General features: G+C 37.1%; 1 protein-coding gene and 1 pseudogene across 2 annotated transcripts in view; one reads left to right on the top strand and one right to left on the bottom strand.

The window, feature by feature from the left end:
• Positions 1–20,136, bottom strand: part of ADRA1B (adrenoceptor alpha 1B) — a 456,726-nt gene that overhangs the window by 399,004 nt on the left and 37,586 nt on the right. The gene's annotated exons all lie outside the window — the stretch shown is intronic.
• On the top strand, positions 2,167–2,285 carry LOC118606313 (annotated as a pseudogene).

Here is a 20,136-nt window from a genome sequence, read left to right on the forward strand (position 1 = left end):
GAGGAACCGGTGGCCCCTTAACTACAATACACCACTGTATCTCCGGCACCTCCTCCTTCTCCTCCCATCTCAGAATTTACCTTTCTGGCAGCCTAGGCAACAGAAATTCTAGGAGGATCTGATAAACAAATCTGTTCTCATCTGGCAATGGGTAATAAAGCTCTGAAGTCAACTTGTTTTCACACCCCTGTGAAAACTTCCAGCAGCTTTCCTTTCTTCTAGTCATCAGATTAGCCTCCAGCTATTAGCATTTCCTCTGCCAAAGTGGAAGCCATGAGTTGATTAATGGGCTATTGCCAGAGAAGTCAGCCAGAGTTTGAGCTTTGAGCCTTTGGTTAACAGGTAGAAGTTTGCAAATGCCTATCAACCAAGCACTGTTCAAATCAGCTAATTCCTTGTCTGTGAAGAGGATTTCATCCACCTTCGGAAAACGACCCTAGAAGATGGGGCAACAGGCCCAGCTCCTCCAGGGCTCGTGGCTCTGCCGTCCTCACTGCCTTCCTCTGCACCTCAACTTGTCCCACTTCCTACTTGACATTGGGGTCCAGACACACCAGACCCTTCAGAGAGCTCTGAGAGCACACCATGTAATTTCACACCTTCATGCTGCTCTGCTTGTGACACCCTCCCCATCTTCTTCACCAAGCTCTCTCCTTGACACCTGCCAAAACGCAACCCAGATACAACGCACCAAGGAGGAACTCCCTGGCACCGTCTTGCTGAGCCTGCGTTACACACCCCTTCTCTGTGCCTTGGTAATCATGAGGAATAACATTCTTTGACTGCCTATGATATGCCACACACTGTGTTAAGCACAATACATGGGTCGTCTCAACGCGAAAGCAATTCAAAGAGGCAGATTCTCCCATCCTACCATTTCACCACTAAAGAACCTGAATCACAGTGATGTGCCCACAGCCGAGCAGAAAGTGAGGGACAAGCCCAGGTAGTCGGATTCATCACCATCCACTGTACTCACCATCACAACGAATATTTACTGGGCATTTACAGCATTCCTCCCTTAGCTCTAAGCCACTGACACACATTTTTTCCTTTCATTTAGACAACAGTTCTATAACATTTAGGTAGGTGTCATGAAGTCCATTTTGGAGGTGACAAAATTGAGGCTCAGGAAGGTTTAATTATCTTGCTAAACCTGGCTAAGTGCCAGGCATTCCACTTGCTCCTCTGCCTCAAGCAATGGTGGTGCCAATCTCCGTGCCTAGGAAACCCAAAGCAGGAGCCAAATTAAACCTGGAAAGTGAAGTCAGCAGAGTACCTGAGCCAGGGCTGGCTGCCAACTTATGCAAAACAGCCTGCTTCCCAAGTATTGCAATGTGAGGAATTACCTTACATCTCCACCCTCTCCACCCTCAAGAGGCTGTTAATTGCCAGGGAGAGGGAAGGCCTGCCATGCCCATGCCCCTAGGACAGTGAGTGCGCTGGCTGTTGGGGAAGTCAATCTCTGGGGACCTCGGTTTCCCCATTTATACAGTGTAAATCATGCTGCCTACCCCTATATGGGGAGCTGATAAGAGGGTCAAATATAGGGATGAACAGGAAGGCCCTTTTGTAAACAGTAAAACATTGTACAAACCCAGGAGAGTGCAGGTATTTATTTTTATGGAGCCTCAGCTTCCACAATTATGAAAAAGTCCTTACAGATCCCACATTTTATATCCATTACAATCTTTTCTATACTCAATTATAAACCCTCAACAGAAAGGCTTTTTTCAGGGGGGGAAAAAAAAGGCATTTTCTGAAATGGAAGAGCTGAGAGTAAGGCAGGGGTTCTACAGAAGTAGCGAGAGAAGGCCAAGGGTATGGAAGACAAAACACGTAGGAACAAGATCACAGTGTTGTAGTTTGTAACCCTGGGGGTGGAAGAAGGGAAAGAAGATTGGGTTTGTTTGTTTGTTGTTTCTCTAAGGAGAGAATATCCAAGTTATAGGTGGTCCTCCTTCATTTAGACATTTATAAGAAATTAACAGTAGTCAGTTCCTTTAGGTAAAGGGACTGGGAGTTAGGAGAACAGAGACTTTTGCTCTTTACACCTTTCTAGTTTTGTTTTGTTTTTGTTTTTGTTTTTTTTTTACCACAAATGTATTTTTTTTTACTTTGAAAAAAAAGTATATGCTTATTAGGAATTTAAAATATGATTAATTTATCCATGGCCATGCCACCCTGAATAAGCCCAATCCCGTCTGCTCTCAGAAGCTAAGCAAGGTTGGGCCTGGTTAGTACTTGGATGGGAGACCACCTAGGAAGACCAGATGCTATAGGCATAAAAAATAAAAAATAAGGGATTGTAAGCTGACAAGGATTTTGCAATCTGTGAGGTCAACCGAGGGTTGCCTCGCCTAAAAATTTTTTTAAAATAAAAATAAAAAAATAAAAAATAAAATGTGGTTAACTGAAAAATTATTAAATTACTTTAAAATTGTCACAGTCCCACCCCTTACTACCCCCCCCCCGACCCCTCATGGGGCCACAGCGTAATATAGAACCTAAAGGTTTTAGTCCATTCATTAGACTCTGGTCATCTTACTGATGCCACAGGTGGAGGGTTATGTGCCAGTTCCTGTCCAGCCTTATGCTGGATGCTGTCCCTAGGGTATAGTTACAGAGATGCTGAGCACAGAAGTGTGTAATTCCCACCATTTGTCATTCCCTCAGGTCCAGACCCAAAAGGATGTATTTTGACCCAATTATGGCATTAAGTCATGGGAGGAGTGGCCCATTAGCTAATTTACCCATTAATAGAGGTTAGCTTCTCTAATTGGCTCATGCCACCACCCACTCCTACCAACAGAAAGCAGACCCTGAAGAGGAGAGACAAAGAATGTGCTAGTTTTAATGAGGGACGAAAGAAATTAAACATTAAAGCACCCAAGGACCTAAGAGATCATCCAGTCAGGAGGCTATAAACTGAAAAGCTCTGGCTTTGTCTTATTTACTGGTGCAGTGGTCTGTTTTCTTTGCATCGGAACATCTTTATATACACTGTTCATTTAATCACCCTCCTCTCCATGTTATTCTTTTCCTGATGCCTCACATGGCCATGTTATCTGATTGGCCCATGAAGTGGCCCTGCCAGGGCTGGTCTCCAGGCTTTTGGTACCTATCCTAGTGCCCTTTGGTTAAGGCTAAGTATCTAAAGGTTTTATCACTAGGCAAAAGGTACAGGGTACCTAAAGGAGAAGGGTATCCAGAAACCTTTCAATATCTCCTATAAAAGGGGGCTGATACTGCCTGTGGTAGAGTTTGGGGACAATATGACCAGAGAAGGCATGTGAATTGCCTGGGATACAGAAGGTCTTCATTGAAAGTTTCTGTCCTTTTATTCCCTGAAGACTCAGGATGCTTTTAAACACTCCTGCCTGGAGTCTCCACATCCCTTACCTGAAGAAGTAGGTAAAGAGCAAATATGATCAGGGGGCTTCAGAGAGGTGATCAGAGGCAGAGAATCAGGAAGTGATCTGCCCTTTGTCACTCAAGCAGGTGCTTCCATGACAGGTGTCACTCACTTACCCAAGCCAATATGGCAGTAGGGGCTACACCGCCAACTCTACCCAAGATCCGGGTGCCGCATGGTGTTGATACTATTTATATTGGCAATTGATTCTCCACAAGTAAGCCAGCCAATGGCAGGGATCCATCACCATGAACAGGCCATGAGCATGCTCACTGGTTATTTTTCTCTGCTTTGTTCTTTTGGAGAACAATACATCCCATAGCCAGATTCTTGGTTGTCTTCTAGGTAAGTTCACTGTTGGCCCATGGACCCCGGTCACCTCAGCAACCTAGCTAAAACTTCAGTCAATGGGGGCAAAATGATCATTTGACATCATGGAAAGCCACCATCCAAGACCGCTCACTGTATGGCTTCATGGGCTGGGTGCCCAAAAAGACTGCCCAGCTACAGTTGGCTGGTTCACCTACAGACTCTTGTGTCATGGGTTAGTCTCCTGTGCCCATCTATTTCTTGGTGAAGATTTACCCAGCTTTAAATGACTAAGTAATCAGATCACAGGAACCAGGGGGTTGGGGCCTAACTGAAATCTTGGCATTTCAGCCACTAGTAAATAGTGACTTTACATCTGAAGCCCACCTCTTCTTTCTCTCTCTCCTTATGATATTATCTTTCTTTGGATTTTCCATGGAGTTTCCTTTCTTAGCAGTTGGTTCCTTGGGTTTTTATTACTTTACACTAATTTCCTCTTTGTCACTAGCCTAAGTCTTACTCTTCCCTCTGCCTCTGCCTCCTCCACATTACTCTTTCTTCCTCCTTTTCCTCCTCCCTCTCTTCTTTCTGTACACATCCCTTGAAATTCTTCTGCTCTTTATGAGAATTGAACAAATCTGTCAAAAAGAGAGACAACAGAGTTTATTGGTTAAAAGCTGAAGCTTTGGTGTCAGCCTGAGTTGCCACTTAGTAACTGCACAACTTTGGGCACATGATCTAGCCACCCCGAACCTCTTGACAACAAATGCAACAAGACTTATTTCATGGGATCAGTTGTAACACCGTGTATGTAAATTATTTTGTTAGTGAAGTGTCTAGCTTATGATATGCTCTAAATTTAATTTAAGGGGAGAAAGCTATTAATACAATCTTTCTTCTCTGTCATGGTTTAAATCAACAGGGCTCCAAGTGGGTTCCTTGAAGGACTAAGGCTCTATGACTTGCCAGGGATGAAAAAGTGTGGGGTGGGTGGCAACAGGCTTAGCCCTACTTAACTCTCCCTTTTAAAATGTCTATTTTCATTCTTTTGCATAATGAATCTCTGAACAATATTCTTAAGGGTCTCATTGACATGAAAAAAATTCTGAAACTGGTTTAAACTAATTTTTCACCTGTGCTTTTGCAAGAGTTTCCCTATCTTTGTTCATTCCAAATGAGTAGGTTCTTGACACATAGAACCTACTAGATCGTTGTTTCACTCCCCATTGCTTCCTTGCAATGTGAGGTTTCCCTTTCTCCATTAAAAAGTGTAACTGAAATTTCTACTCTGTAAAGAAAAAGGAAAGGAATTTATCCCACCCAGCAGACTTTCTTGAGAGTTTGATTCATAGGCCTTTGATTATCGGATTTAAAAGATAGTTATTAGGTGCTTAGTTTCATTTGAAGAAAGCTGCTGCCCATTTCTATTACCATTTAAGAAATATGATTACATCCAGAATTTCACACTCACAAGACAGTGGTTGTGAATTGAATCTGAAAAAACCTTGTTCATACTAGGTAATTTTGTTTCACAGCCTTTTAAAAAAAAAAATTATCATTAAAAAAAAAAGCCTCACCTTATCGAAAGCAGACCATACGCCTCTTAATGATCCCCTGGAGGTTAAGACCCATTACTTGATGCTCACAAACACGTGTACAAGCTTCAGTGAGGTCTAGACTTCTGGCAGATAAGTTCAGGTGCCTCTTTCCCCACTCCATATCTAGTTTGTATCCTCACACTTACATCTCTGTGTTTTGTTGAGGGAGGTAGGAAATTGCAGGAAAGGTGCCTAGGCAGGAGATATCCTACATGGTTACTTGCCCCAATGGCAAGCCCACATGAAAACACATGTAGTTCAGGTAGACCACTGTAAGATTAATGGTCATGAAAGACAACATATATAGACAACACTGCTTGAGGATCCAGGACACCAAGAGGGACATTTAAGTGAAAGCCAGTGGTGGCAGGGATGATAACAATATCATGTCTCAGTATATTTCCAGTGCCTAACACATTGCTGACACATAACAGACACTCAAGGAAGAGTTATTGAATGAATAAATGAATTAAAAAAGAGTTTGGGAAAGAGCCATTCTCCCTGCCTCCCCTACCTATTCCACAGTAGTCCACAGTGAGGCTGAGAGCCTTTCTGCTTTCCCTCCAATTCATCTTCCATGCTATAGTGAGAATGATCTGTTTGAACAATAAATCGGATGTCACTCCCATGCTTCGAGCATCCACTAGGGCTTAAAACATAGCCGAAATATTTGCTTTGGTCTACCGAGCCTGTGTGGTATTGTCTCTGGCGAGCTCAGCGACCTCATTCTTTTCCTCTCTTCTCCTTATTCTCTATATTCCAGCCATTCTAGCCTTTTGCTCGATCCCTGGCAAGCTCATTTCTGCCTCAGGGCCTTTGCATTTGCTGTTTCATTTGCCCGATCCCTGGCAAGCTCATTTCTGCCTCAGGGCCTTTGCATTTGCTGTTTCATTAGCCTGAAACAGTCGTCTTCTAGAAAGTACCTCAAGAAAGGATATTTTCTTGTCCTTCAAATCTCAGGTTAAGTGACACTTCCTCAGAGTGACCTCTCTTGAACATCTGTCTAAAGTAGCTGCCTATTCGGTCTCTATCACATCGTCATTTTCCTATTCTTCATAGCAGTAAGCACTTGGGAATTGTTTTGCTCATACTTGTTTTTATGATTATTGTCAGTCATGTGTACTAGAATCCAAGCTTCTTCTCTTTTATGTTCACAGTTGATAATTCTCCAATGCCAGGAACAGAACCTGGCACATTAAGGGTGCTCGATAGTATTTTTTTTAATAAACGAATAAATGCAGCCTTGGCATCCTGAGGTCTCTGAAACACCAAGTAAATTCTTGAGAAGCAGCAGATAGATGCCTCAAATAGAAGGGCCAGGAAGGAAAAAATATGAATGATAATAGCTAACATTTGGAGAGCATTTACTATATGCCAGACATTTTTCAAGTACTTAAGATTCATTATCCTTTGTAATTCTCACAGCCACCCTTGGAGGTAAGTTGTCATTATGCTTAGTTTATAGATAAATAACTGGTACAGAGAGTAAACAACATACCCTCTCACAAAGGTAGTAAAGGAAAACCAAAGAAGCAAATCTAGACTATGAACAACTACACTACAGTGCCTCTGTCAAACTGACTTAGTAGCATACATGGGCTAACAGCCACACTTGGGAAGAGACTATAGAAGACAGATAGAATTATGGAGAAAGTCAGGTATTGATATTAAAGTAAATACTGATATACTTCTAGGCTGGTGAAGCCTGGAGCCAGGTGTATAACTAATGAATTGTTTAATGTTGATATAAAATTACCTCAAGGCTACAGTTAGCCTTTTGGCCAAAAATATGTCTGGTCAAACACCGTGTTCACAGCTGTAGCGGTACCTAGGCAGTCCCTTTGCCACCACCCAGGTACATGTAGCTCACAGCCTGAGAGCCAGACCCTGCCTACAGACATGATTGGCTTAATTCTCACAGTACAGCCTACATAAACATTTTCAAAATTTAAACCTATGGCCAATCTTTGAAATCAGGATTCTTCACCTTTAAGTTTATATTTCTGGCTTCCCTAAACACATCACAAGAACTGATAGTACTCATCTTGCTTTTGCACCTGGCCTCGTCAGCCAGAACTGAGTCATGGAAGAAGCATGTGCTGCCAGTTCACCATGGTCCCCCCCATCACTCCCTAGTTTGTCCTTAATACGGAGCTTTACACTTCTATGTGTATTTACTTACATGGGCTGTGTAGATTCTGGATATTTGAGTTAATGATCCCTACTGGGCACTCAACACCATACCTGCACTTCTGGCACAGTTCTGATTGGTCTCCTAGCCTCCAATCTGTATCACTCTGGTGCCATATTTCTCAGTGTCACCAGACATAACGGTTGGAGAAAGGATCAGCTACACGGCCATGATTAAAATCTGAGTTCACCTCTGGAACTACCATTTGCTATATTGCTATCCTCTCCTCCCCAGTTTTCTTAGCTCTAAAATGGGGAGAATAATAATATTCCCTTGGATGGTTAATGAGCATTTTAAACACTTAAAAATTCCATGACACATAAGCCTTTTGGGGCATTATACATTATCTCAGTCTCTACTGTCCTTTTACACAGAATGGTCAGCCTTGATTAAAAATAACAAGATCCACAAAGAAACAAGAAAAAAATACCCTCCTGTCAAGAGCTAAAATCAGCAACAGAACCCGACCTAGAAATAATACAGAGGTTAGAGCTAACAGACAGGGACATCATAACTATTATAATGAATGTGTTAAAATATTTAGTACAAAGATGTGGACAAAATGTATGGATAATGGGGAAATTCAGCAAAGAGATAAAAGCTATTTTAAAAATGGGGTCAGATGGAAATGCTAAACATGAAAAACACAATGTCAGAGATGAAGAATTCCTTAGACAGATTGTCAATAAATTGGATACAACAGAAGAAAAAATAAGTGAACTTGAAGATAGGTCAATAGAAATTATTCATACAAATATAAAATGAGAGAAACAATCAGTGAACAAAACCCAGGAGCTGTGAAACAATACAAATTGCCCAACATACATGAAACATGGGGCAGATGAAAAATGTGAATAGATAATGGCCAATAAGAGAAATAGGTATATCGATAATCATAGCTGGAAATTTCAACATTCCTCTTGTCAATAACTAACAGACAAAAAGCATTAAAGATACAAAGACTTGAAGAACACAAACAAGCAATTTGACCTAATTTATAGAAGAGTTCATCTCAGAGAATTTACTTTCTTTTCAAATGTTCATGAAATATTCAAAAAAATAGACCATATTCTGGGACATAAAACTAATCTCAATAACTTAAATGGATTAAAAACACAGGTCTGTTCTCTGACAACAGTGGACTTCATCCATGAACTAGCAAAAGAATGACTCAAAGATAATCTTCAAATATTTAGATAATAAACAGCACACTTTTAAATAATTCACAGGTCAAAGAAGAAATCATAAGGAGAATTAGAAAATATTTTAAACTAAATTAAAATAATAATAAACCTTAAAATTCTGTAAGACGCAGATATAGCAGTGCTTAGAGAGCAACTGATAGCATTAAATGCTCCTATTAGAAGAAAAGTTCTAAAATCAATTATCTGAGTTTCCACCTTATGAAACTAGAAAAGAGCAAATTACCAAAGTAAATAAAAAGAAGGAAATAATAAAGATAAAAGCAGAAAACACTGAAATAAGAAACAGTAATGCAGTAAGCAAAATCAATGAAACCAAAAGCTAGTATTGTAGAAAGATCAATAAAATTTATAAATCTTTATGTATACTGATTAAGAAAAAAAAAAAGACCCAAATCATCAGTTATAAATAAAAGAAGGACCATCACTGCATATCCCTTATATATTAAAAAGAATAGGTAATATTATGAACAATGTTATGGCAATTGTAAAGAAAAAAAGGGGCCACATACTAAACATGACAAGTTCAAGGGGGCCTATGCACCAAGTCTGACAAACTCAAAGACCAAAAGTAACCATATAGGAAGGTCTGGACACAAAAGTTACTAACTGAAAGACAGTCATGGTGGGTAGACATGTAGTTTCCTTGACAAAGGCCAGTCTTTATCTTAAATGAGCCTGTCTATTGCCTTTTTGCATCGAGGACACCGCACCTTTAAAATGTCAGAGTAAATTTTCTTTTTCCAGACCTCTCAAAGGCACAACTGCTGGTATTAGAGCACAAGACCACAGAATCCCTCACTGTTATCTTATTACCCACATACCATCTCTATGTGCTGTAAATGTTAATTATTAATTATCTTGTACCCACCAATGTTAAAGAAGTATGTTTATCTGTTTTGCTCTTTATCCAATCCTAGAGATTTCTCGCTTTGCTTTCTCCTATCCCTTTAATCTACCAATGGATTCCATGTAACCCTCCTTACACATCCTCCTTTGGTTCTTTGATTCTTATGTATAAAATAAGCTGCAAAACTGCCTTTTCATGGAGCATTTTCTCAATCCTTTGAGATTTTGCTTCAGGGCATGGTCTCAAAATTTGGCTCAAATAAACTCTTATAAGACTTTTCTATAAGCTTATCATTCTTTTGTCAATACTATAAATATGATAGCTTAGATGAAAAAGACAAATTCCTCACTAAAACTTACTCAAGAAGAAAGGGAAAACTTGAATGGCCTTATAGCTATTAAAAAGATTGTATTCATAATTAAAATCCTTCCCACAAAGAAAACTCCAGGGACAGAAGACTTTACTAGGGAATTCCACCAAACATTTAAAGAATATATAATATCAATTCTACATGAACTCATCCAGAAGATAAAAAGAGGAAGGGACATTTTCCGACTCACCTGATGACGTCATCATTTCCCTGATATTAAAACCAGATAAAAACATTATAAAAAAATATGAATCTAAACCTCCAAATCCTTGACAAAATATTAACAACCTGAGTCCAGATAAAAAGATAACACATCATGATCAGTGGGTTTAGCCCAGGGATGGAATGTTGCTTCAACATTAGAAAACAGATTAATGTAATTCATCATGTCAACAAATTAAAAAATAAAAGCCATATGATCATCTAAATAGATGCAGAAAAAAGATTCAACTAAAATCAACATCTATTCATGAGTCTCAGCCATCTAGAAATATGAACGAACTTCCTCAATCTGATAAAGGGCGTCTATAAAAAATCTACACATAGTCACTTGATCTTAGCCAAAAGGCCGAGAAATGATATAACATCATATTCAACAATCAAAGACTAAGTACTTCTCTCAGAGGTTGAGAGAAGCTTTCACCAATTCTATTCTATATTGTACTAGTGGTCTTAGCCAGTGTATTAAGGAAAATACAATAAACAAAAAGGCACCAAAATTGCAAAGGAAAAATGCCTTTATTTGCCAACGACATGATGATCTATGAGCAAAATTCTAAGGAAATGATCAAAAAAACCTACCAGAACTTATAAATAAAGCTTAGCTGAATTGAAAGATACTGGGTCAATATATTTGTATTTCTATACACAGCAACAAAAATTGTAAATCTAAATAAAATAATATTATTTACAACAGCATCCAAAACATTAAATACTTAGAAATAAATATTATGAAATATGTGCAGAATCTTTACACTGAAAAACTATAAAATATAGTTGAGAATAGGAAAATACCTAAATAGAGATAATTCTCTCCAAATTGATCTATAGATTTGATACAATCTCAATCAAAATCCCAGTAAGCTTATTTTTTGCAGAAAGTGACACAATGGTTCTGGAATTTGTATTAAAATACAAAGGAATTAGAATAGCTAAGACAATTCTTTAAAAAAATAATGAAGTTAGAGGTCTTATTATAAATGATTTTTAAACTTACTATCAAGATACAGATATCAAGATAGTATGCTATTAGTGTAAGGATAGACATATAGATTGACATAACAGAATAGAGGATCCAAATATATATATGTATGTATATAGTGTCATTTCATTTTAGACAAAGAGTCAAAGCAATTTAATGGGGGGAAAAAGTCCTTCATCAAATGGTGCTGGACTATTTTAATATTCATATGCCCAGAATTGCGAACCTCAATTAACCCTATGCTATACACAAAAATTAATTCAAATGGACACCAGATCTAAACATAAGAGCTAAAAAACTTCTATAGGAAAACGCAGGAAAAATCTTTGTGACCCTGCATTAAACAGAAACATATTAGGACAGGAAAAGCACAAACCACAATATAAAAATTGATAAATTAGACTATCAAAATTAATTAAAAAAACATTTTCTCTTTGAAAGACAGTTTTTAAAAGAGTAGATTAGTGACAAATCGGGAGAAAATATTTTCAAACCACATATCTAATAAAGGTTTATATTTTTTATAAAGAATGTTTATAATTCAACAATGTGAAATTAAGTGATTCAATCAAAAAACAGGGAAAAGATTCAAGTAGACAACTTACCAAAGAAGATGGCCAAAAAAAAAAAAAAAAGCCCAAAAGTTAGATAATATTAAAATGGCTAAAACTTTCAAAATAACTGACAATAGCAAGCATTGACCAGGATATAGAGGAACTAACGCTGTCATACATTACTGTAGAAATGCAAAATGTACAACTACTTTGGAAAAAATTTTGGTGGTTTCTTACAAAGTTAAAAATACTTTTACCATACAATCCAGCAATCCTATTCTACAGAATTCACCCAGGAGAAATGAAAATGTATGTTTTCCAAAAGATTTGTACAAGAATGTTTATAGTATCTTTATTTCTAATTGCCGAAAACTGAAAATGACATGAATGTCCCTCAATTGGTGAGTGGATAAATAAATTGTGGCATATAATCAAATACTACTCCGCAATAAAAAGGAACAAACTAATGATACATTCAAACACCTGGATGAATCTCAAAAGCACTATCCTCGGTGAAAAAAAAAGACACAAAGGACTGCACACTGTATGATTTCATTTAAGATAGTCTAGAAAAGGCAAAAGTATAGGAAGAGAAAACAGATCAGTAGAGGCAGGGAATGGAGAGAGAGGGTTAGCTGTGAAGTGGAATGAAGAAACTCTATGAGATTATGAAAATATTCTATACTTTCATTGGGATGGCAATTACTCATCTGTATATATTTGTTAAAGATCATCGAACTATACTATAAAAGAGTAAATGTTATTATGTATAATTATAACTTAGTAATTTTTAAATCTCTTTAAGAATATTACCATAAAAGGAAACTGGGTAATATGTACACAGGATTTTTCTGTAACATCTGTACAACTGTATGTGAATCTACAGTTTTCTCAAAATAAAAAGTTTTAAATAATAAAATTTTTAAAATTATAAAGAGATTTACAGTCTCTTTAAAAGAAGAAACCATTACTTCTACTCATTTAAAAAGGAAGAAAAAGGCTCAAAATGTTCCCCAGATTAGGAGGACTCCTTCAACCTTCAACAACTAACTCCAGCTCAAGGTCTTACCAGAAAAGCTGGCAGACAGAACCCGCCAAGAATCAAAGTTAAACTGCAACCATCCCAAATCTCCCAGCCATACTTGGCACCAGTGGAGAATGTCAACCCAGGACAAGTGGCCCTGTCTAATGAGAGACTGGTGAGCCACAAATAAAATCTTCCCCAAAATCCGCAGGGCACAAAGTGGTAGAGCTGTCCATAGCAGTTGATGAAGTTCCTCTTTTAGGTTCCATATCTGCCTGGCAGACTTCCTCCCTTTGGTCCTGCAAACTGGGTTCCGAGAACCATAAGTAGGCATTCTGGCAGGAAGCAAAGGGGCAAACGATCAAAAAGGGCTTAAACTTCAGTTTGGGGAAAAGGCCCGTGGCGCATCATCTAGAAGTTACAACTTTACTTTCATCAGAAGACTTGAGCTGTACCCCAGCTAGGTTATTGTGGACCCCTGCCTAAGTTCTTTAACTTCAGTTTCCTTTCAGTTTCCTCAAGCGAGCTAAGGGACCTTCCAGCTACAATATAAATAAGCAATGGGGATGTAATGTGCGGCACAGGGAATAAAGTCAATAATATCATAACTTCATACGATGACAGATGGGTACTAGACAGTGTGGTGTTCACACTGTAAGGAATATAAATGTTGAATCACTATGTTGTACACCTGAAACTAATGTAATATTATATGCCAACTATATTTTAATTTCAAGATTTAATAAATTAAAATTTGACCTGAAAATATATATATTAATTTTTAATGTAGTAAGTAAATATGGCAGAAATCATAAATTTGATTAAAATTTGAGAACTAATACTGCCAGCTATGAGAACCAAGTTCCTGAATCTCATCACTGCTCTCCTGGAAGAAGCCCTTGAGGTTTTCCACATTATGTAACACAAAGCTCTCTATGTAAGAACCCAGAGGCACAGTATTTTTGTTCATAAGATCAGATGCCATTATACTTTCAAGGATTTGATTTGTTTTATCTCACAGAAATTGCAAACTGTGCAATAGATTAGGTTTTCCTGTTTGTATTGACAATGCAATAAGCTTAAAGGCCAACTTAGAGACCAGTTGTCACATATATATAGGACTGTATCATAATCATTGTTTATTAGCCTCACTCCTAATGCTATTTAATGTCCCCACTTTACTGTATTATAAAATTTCTCTTCTGTTTTTCATGTATTGGCTTCCTATATTTCATATACTTTTAGACCATCTTAAATCTCATTTTAAATAAGAGAGGATATTTTTAAATGTTCTAAGTTCTTTTTATTATATAAAGATAGTATAAGCATGATTTGTCCTTAAACTTAAGGGATTGCTCTTTCTGAAGTTCTCTGTATCCTTAGGTTAATGCGGATTTCAGTGTGCTTTGATAAGAATGAGACAATCGATCATTTGGTATCATTTTGAAATTAGTCCTGGTCAAAAGCCATCCTTTTCAGCATTACCTCACTAAGGAACAGATAGTTATGACTGATTTCAGACCCAGGTAACCCCGCAGACCTAAAGTAAAATGGGAAGTGGGTAACACTGGGCTTCCTCCTTTTTCCTCAAAAGCCAAGGTTTTACTGACAAAAACAAAAAAACAAAACACCACAATTGCAAGCAAAAATGATACCAAAATTTGGCATCAGAATACCAGCAGCAATGGAAGGCTGTTTAATCATAATTCATATACCGAGTCTCCTAAGCCAGTAGACTTTTCCTGCCTTCATCTTCTTCTAACTACCTATGCCTACTCCAGTGAGAAAAGATGGGGTGCTTGTTTTGGATCGACTCATCTTTCTTAGTATCTTAATTACATTATTTTTTTCCGAGCTTCATCTTTTCTCTATAATATAAAGATAGTCCCTATTCTACCTATTTCAGCACGAAGTCTCAATGAAATGCTAGTCAGAATTCTTTTTGTTGAATGTGACAAAAAGTCAGCTCAAGCGAGCTAAGGGAAAAAGATACATAGTGGCAATGGCGGGATTATTTGAAGTTATTCATATGAAGATTGAACAACCAAATCAGTGCATAAAGGTAAATATCAGAAACCTCTGGTATCAAAAACTTAAATGCCACCAAGACCCTCTTCATGTCTATTCATTCTGCAGGTCTACTTTATTCTTTCTTAAAATAGACCAGCCAGGAATATGGCTACCCACAGCTTCAGTATCCAAGAATTCATAATGCACGAACCCATAGAGAAACCAAAATTCACCCTCTCTAGTCCCAAACTCAAAAATCCTACAAACGAAATTGATTGGCTAATCTTGCATCAGGTAACCATGAGTGAATTCATCAACTGTGGCCATAAGTTTAGGTATTATAATTAACCTAGACTAGATCAAGTGCCTATCTTCAAGCCAATAGACACTATCTAGGAGAAAAACCTTTTAAAAGATGGCGGCTCTTTCTCTCTCTCTCTCTCTCTCTCTCTCTCTCTCTCTCTCTCTCTCTCTCTCACACACACACACACACACACACACACACACACAAAGCGAAGGTGAAGAAAGGTAGACTGTTATTAGCAGAAAAAAATAATAGAGGATTATTACAGAAGGTTTTAAGAAATCTGGGTTATTAGACAAATACATGGCTCTCAAATCAATCAAGATTTCAAGACTCATATCAAGCGCCACCCACTCCAAGAAGCCTTTCTGACAATTATTGCCAATTACGTAATCCTTCCCTCACTGGCTTACCCATTATGTTTATGTAAAATATATCTTCTATTCAATGATATTTAACTTTTCATTTGAGTATGTAGGACATTGAATTGTTTTCTAACAAACTATTTTAAATGTTGCCTTCTCCCCTTCATTGTTCTCTGATGAGAGAAACTGGCCATTTCTTGATGATATAGTCATAACGGTGGATGTGAATTGATTATTGCTCCAGGTAAAGATATTTATTTGTATTTTCACTGGGGTCTACCACAGGCAACACCTTGGCCCAAAGGAGTGATTATAATGCTGGGAATATTAAACACATACAACAGGACATCTCCAGGAGCCTAAACTGGGCCTGAATGCTATGAAGTCAACCCCCACTGCACTACTATATATCATCATTATTATTGCCATCATCGATTATGTTCTGTAAATAGACTTACAGCAACTAAGCATTCAAGATGTACTATCTGGATGGGGGGAGGGGTAGGCAGCATTGCATCATGGGCTGTGAAGCCAAGCAGACCCGAATTTGGTCTAAATTCTGTTACTTAGCTGTGTGACTAATGTCAAACTACTTCACACAGCTGAACATCAGTTTCCTCACTGTGCATTGTGTACAATAATAGTACCTACCTCAAGTTGCTGTTTTGAGGATTAAATGGGGTAAGATATCTAAAGCGCCTAAAGCTCTTAGTATTGTAAATGGTACACAGGACGTGCTCAATAAATGGTAGCATTTTGGTAATATTCCAATTCAAATAATGCGTTTCATCCCCCCATAAACACATATATTCATCAAACCACATGACGCAACCTTTAGTTAGAGAATGCGACAATTATATCTAAACTCTGTTTGGAAAGGGCTACCGAACAATAGTATATTCAAGCATATTCCTACATAAACTCTGTGAAATCTTCTGCCAAGACATAGGACTACCATACTCTTATAAAACTTTATTAAGTTTATTAAGGTTGTTTAACTAAGACTTCCTACAAAGTCCCATGCACAGACATGTATAAACACAACTACCACTGCCCTACACACTGGAGAGTATCATGGTCTACAGCAGACTCTATACGGACAAGAAACTAACCTTTCCTGGGTTGAGCTACTGAAAATTTGAGGTGGTTTTTTACTGTAGCATAACCTAGACTAACTTGACTAATAAAGGACTTCTTCATTTTTTTCCCCAGCAGCCAGTTAAAACTACCCTTCCAGAACTTCCTCTCCCTATGCTCCAGATCTTTATTTGCTGCTTTCTCTACCAAAACATACCTTTCCATATCCCATGCCTTCAGTACCATGAATCCTATACTAAGTCCTGCTGAGATGTGAAAGGCTACAGAAGTGTGAAAATGTTATCCTTTCCAGGAAAAATACTTAGGTTTGAACTAGAGCTAAACATGACAAAATGTCTTATCCCAGAGGAGTGAATTTATACACGATGGTAGTCTAAAAAGAAAGAAATTCAGTACATATAAGGTGGAGATGGGAATGAGCAGAAGGAGGTCAAACCAATGAGGGAGTAGGGGCAGCTTATGAAGGGACAAGTGTGCCAATGCAAGGATTTTGGCCTTTGGAACACTTCCGGCTTAGGGAAAATTGGGCATTTTGACAGGAGCTGGTGACAAAACTGTTAGAACTGATCAATGAATTCGATAAAGGAGCAGGTTGCAAAATAAACGTTCAGAAGTCAGTGGCATTTTTACACACCAATGATGAACTTTCAGAAAGAGAAATTAAGAAAACAACTCCATTTACGATTTTATCAAAAATAATAAAACCTGGGAATTAAATTAACCAAGGAGATAGAAGACCTATTCTCAGAAAATTATGTCATTGAAAAAGACATTGAAGAAGACACAAATAAATGGAAGCATATACCATGCTCATGGGTAGGAAGAATCAACATCATTAAAATGGCTGTACTACCCAAAGCAATCTATAGATTCAATGCAATCCTTATCAAAATACCAATGGCATTTTTCAGAGAGATAGAACAAATAATCCTAAAATTTATGTGGAACCATAAAAGACCCAAAATAACTATGGCAATCTTGAGAAAGAAGAATGAAATTGGAGGTATCACACTACCTGAACTATACTACCTGTAGTATAGTTATACTACAAGGCTCCAGTAATCAAAACAGCATGATACTGGCATTAAAAAAAAAACAACAACAAACAAAAATTAATCAGTGGAATGGAATAGAAAGCCCAGAGATAAATCCACACCTATATGCTCACTTAATATATGAAAAGAAGGTAAGAATATAAAATGGGGTAAAGACAGTCTCCCCAATAAATGGTGTTGGGAAAATTAGACTGATGCATGCAAAAAAAAAAAAAGAAAAGAAAAAAGAAGAAGCTTCTTACACTGTATACAAGAACAGACTTAAAATGGATTAAAGACAAATGTAAGACCTGAAACCATAAAACTTCTAGAAGAAAACATAAGCAGCAAGCTCTCTGATATTATCAACAGTAATTTCTTTTCAGATATATCTCCTTAGGCAAGGGAAACAAAATAAAAAAAAATTAACAAATGGCACTACATCAAACTAAAAAGGTTTTGTACAGCAAGCAATGGAAACCATCAACAAAACAAAAAGACAACTGACTAATTGGAAGAAGATATTTGCTAATTATACATCTGATTAGGGGTTAATATCCAAAATAGATAAAGAATTCATACAACTCAACAACAACAAAACAAACATTCCAATTAAAAAATGGGCAGAAGACCTGAATAGATACTTCTCCAAAGAGGAAATACAGATGGCTAATAGAAATATGAAAAGATGTTCAAGGTCACTAATCATCAGAAAAATATAAATTAAAACCACAATGAGATATCACCTCACACCTGTCTGAATGGCTATCATCAATAAATCAAAAAACAACAAATGTTGACGAGGGTGTGGAGAAAAGGGAACTCTCATACACTGTTGGTGGGATTGCAAATTGGTACAGCCATTATGAAAGATAGTATGGAGGTTTCTCAAAAAATGAAAAATGGATATACCTTTTGACCCAATGATTGCACTTCTGGATACTTATCCAAATAAAACCAAAACAATAATTTGTAAAGATCTATTCATCCCAATATTCATGGCAGCACAATTTACAGTAGCCAAGATATGGAAGCAACCTAAATGCCCATCGACAGACAATTGGATAAAGAAATTATGGTTCATATATACAATGGAATATTACTCAGCCATTTAAAAAAAATAAAGTCCTATCATTTGCAATGACATGGATGAACCTAGAGGTTTTTATACTGAATGAAATAAGTCAGACAGAGAAAGATAAGTACCATATGATTTCACTTATATGCGGAATCTAAGGGATGAAAAGAACAAACTAATCAAAAACAGATCATACATATAATGGAGAATTTGGTGATGGACAGAGGGTAGGGGAGGTTGGGGGGTTGGGAAAATAGGGTGAAGGGTTAAAGAAGTACAAATTAGTAGTTGATAGATGGTCGCAAGGATGGGGAGCACGGAATAAGGAATGCAGTTAGCATTAATATGTTGGCTAGGTGGAAAACCGGAGGAGACAAGGAGCAATTAGGGGGATCGTTTTATGAACAATATAAATGTCTAATTAATGTACTGTATACTTGAAACAGAAAATAAATTAAAATAAAGTAAAATAAAATAAGTTAAACATGAAATAACACCCAAAGAAATTGGAAGAAAATGATAGAAGTAATTAAATAAAAAATTAATTTCTAGTGAGACATATCAAAATCAAAGAGAAGGCACAAATAACCGATATTAGAAATAAAAGGGGGCATCATTATAGATAGATATTTTAGACATTAAAAAATCATAAGGGATACTAGTAAAATATATTCCTAAATTTCAATAGAAAATTAAAATAATACTATAATGATAAATTAAATACCTACTTTAAAATCTTCCCCAAAAGAAAATGTTAGTAACAGATAGCATTATTCCTGAGTTTTACCAAGCACTTAAAGAAGAAATCAGACTCTACAGTATAGAAAATGAAACATTCACAAACTGGTTTTGAGAACACCATAGCCTTGATATATATATATAAAAAAAGAAAAACCAACAAATGTATTCTGAGGAAGGAAAGTTACATACAGACTAATCTCACTCATGAACCCTGATGCATTAAAGCCGGCAATATATAAAAGACAGTATATTACAACAAAGTAGAGTTTATTACAAGAATGTAAAGTTAACGTTTATAAACTTACACATGTAATTTACATTAAAAGAACAAAGAGAAAAAGCATCTGATTTTCTCAAGAAGTGCTGAATGAGCAACAACGACAACAAAAATAGATAAATCAAACTGCATCAAAATTTAAAACTTTTGTGCTTCATAGGAAACCATCAAGAAAGTGAAAAGCCACAGAAAAAAAAGAAAAAGAAAAGGCACAGAACAGGAAAATATCGGCAAATTGTATATCTGATAAGAGATTTGTATCTAGAATATATAAATAACTCTTACAACTCAATAACAGAAAGACAAATAACCCAATTTTAAAAAATGAGGAAAAGGTCTGAATAGACATTTCTCTAAGAAAAATATTAAATGGCTAGTAAACACGTGAAAGGACCCTCCATATCATTAGTCATCAGAGAAATGCAAATCAAAACCACAGTGAGAAACCACTTGATACCCTCTAAGATGGCAAGAATCAATAAGTCACGTAACAGCAGATGTTGGTAAGGATGTAG

Source organism: Rousettus aegyptiacus, unplaced genomic scaffold (assembly GCF_014176215.1).
Source record: "Rousettus aegyptiacus isolate mRouAeg1 unplaced genomic scaffold, mRouAeg1.p scaffold_m13_p_7, whole genome shotgun sequence".
Taxonomy (NCBI): domain Eukaryota; kingdom Metazoa; phylum Chordata; class Mammalia; order Chiroptera; family Pteropodidae; genus Rousettus; species Rousettus aegyptiacus.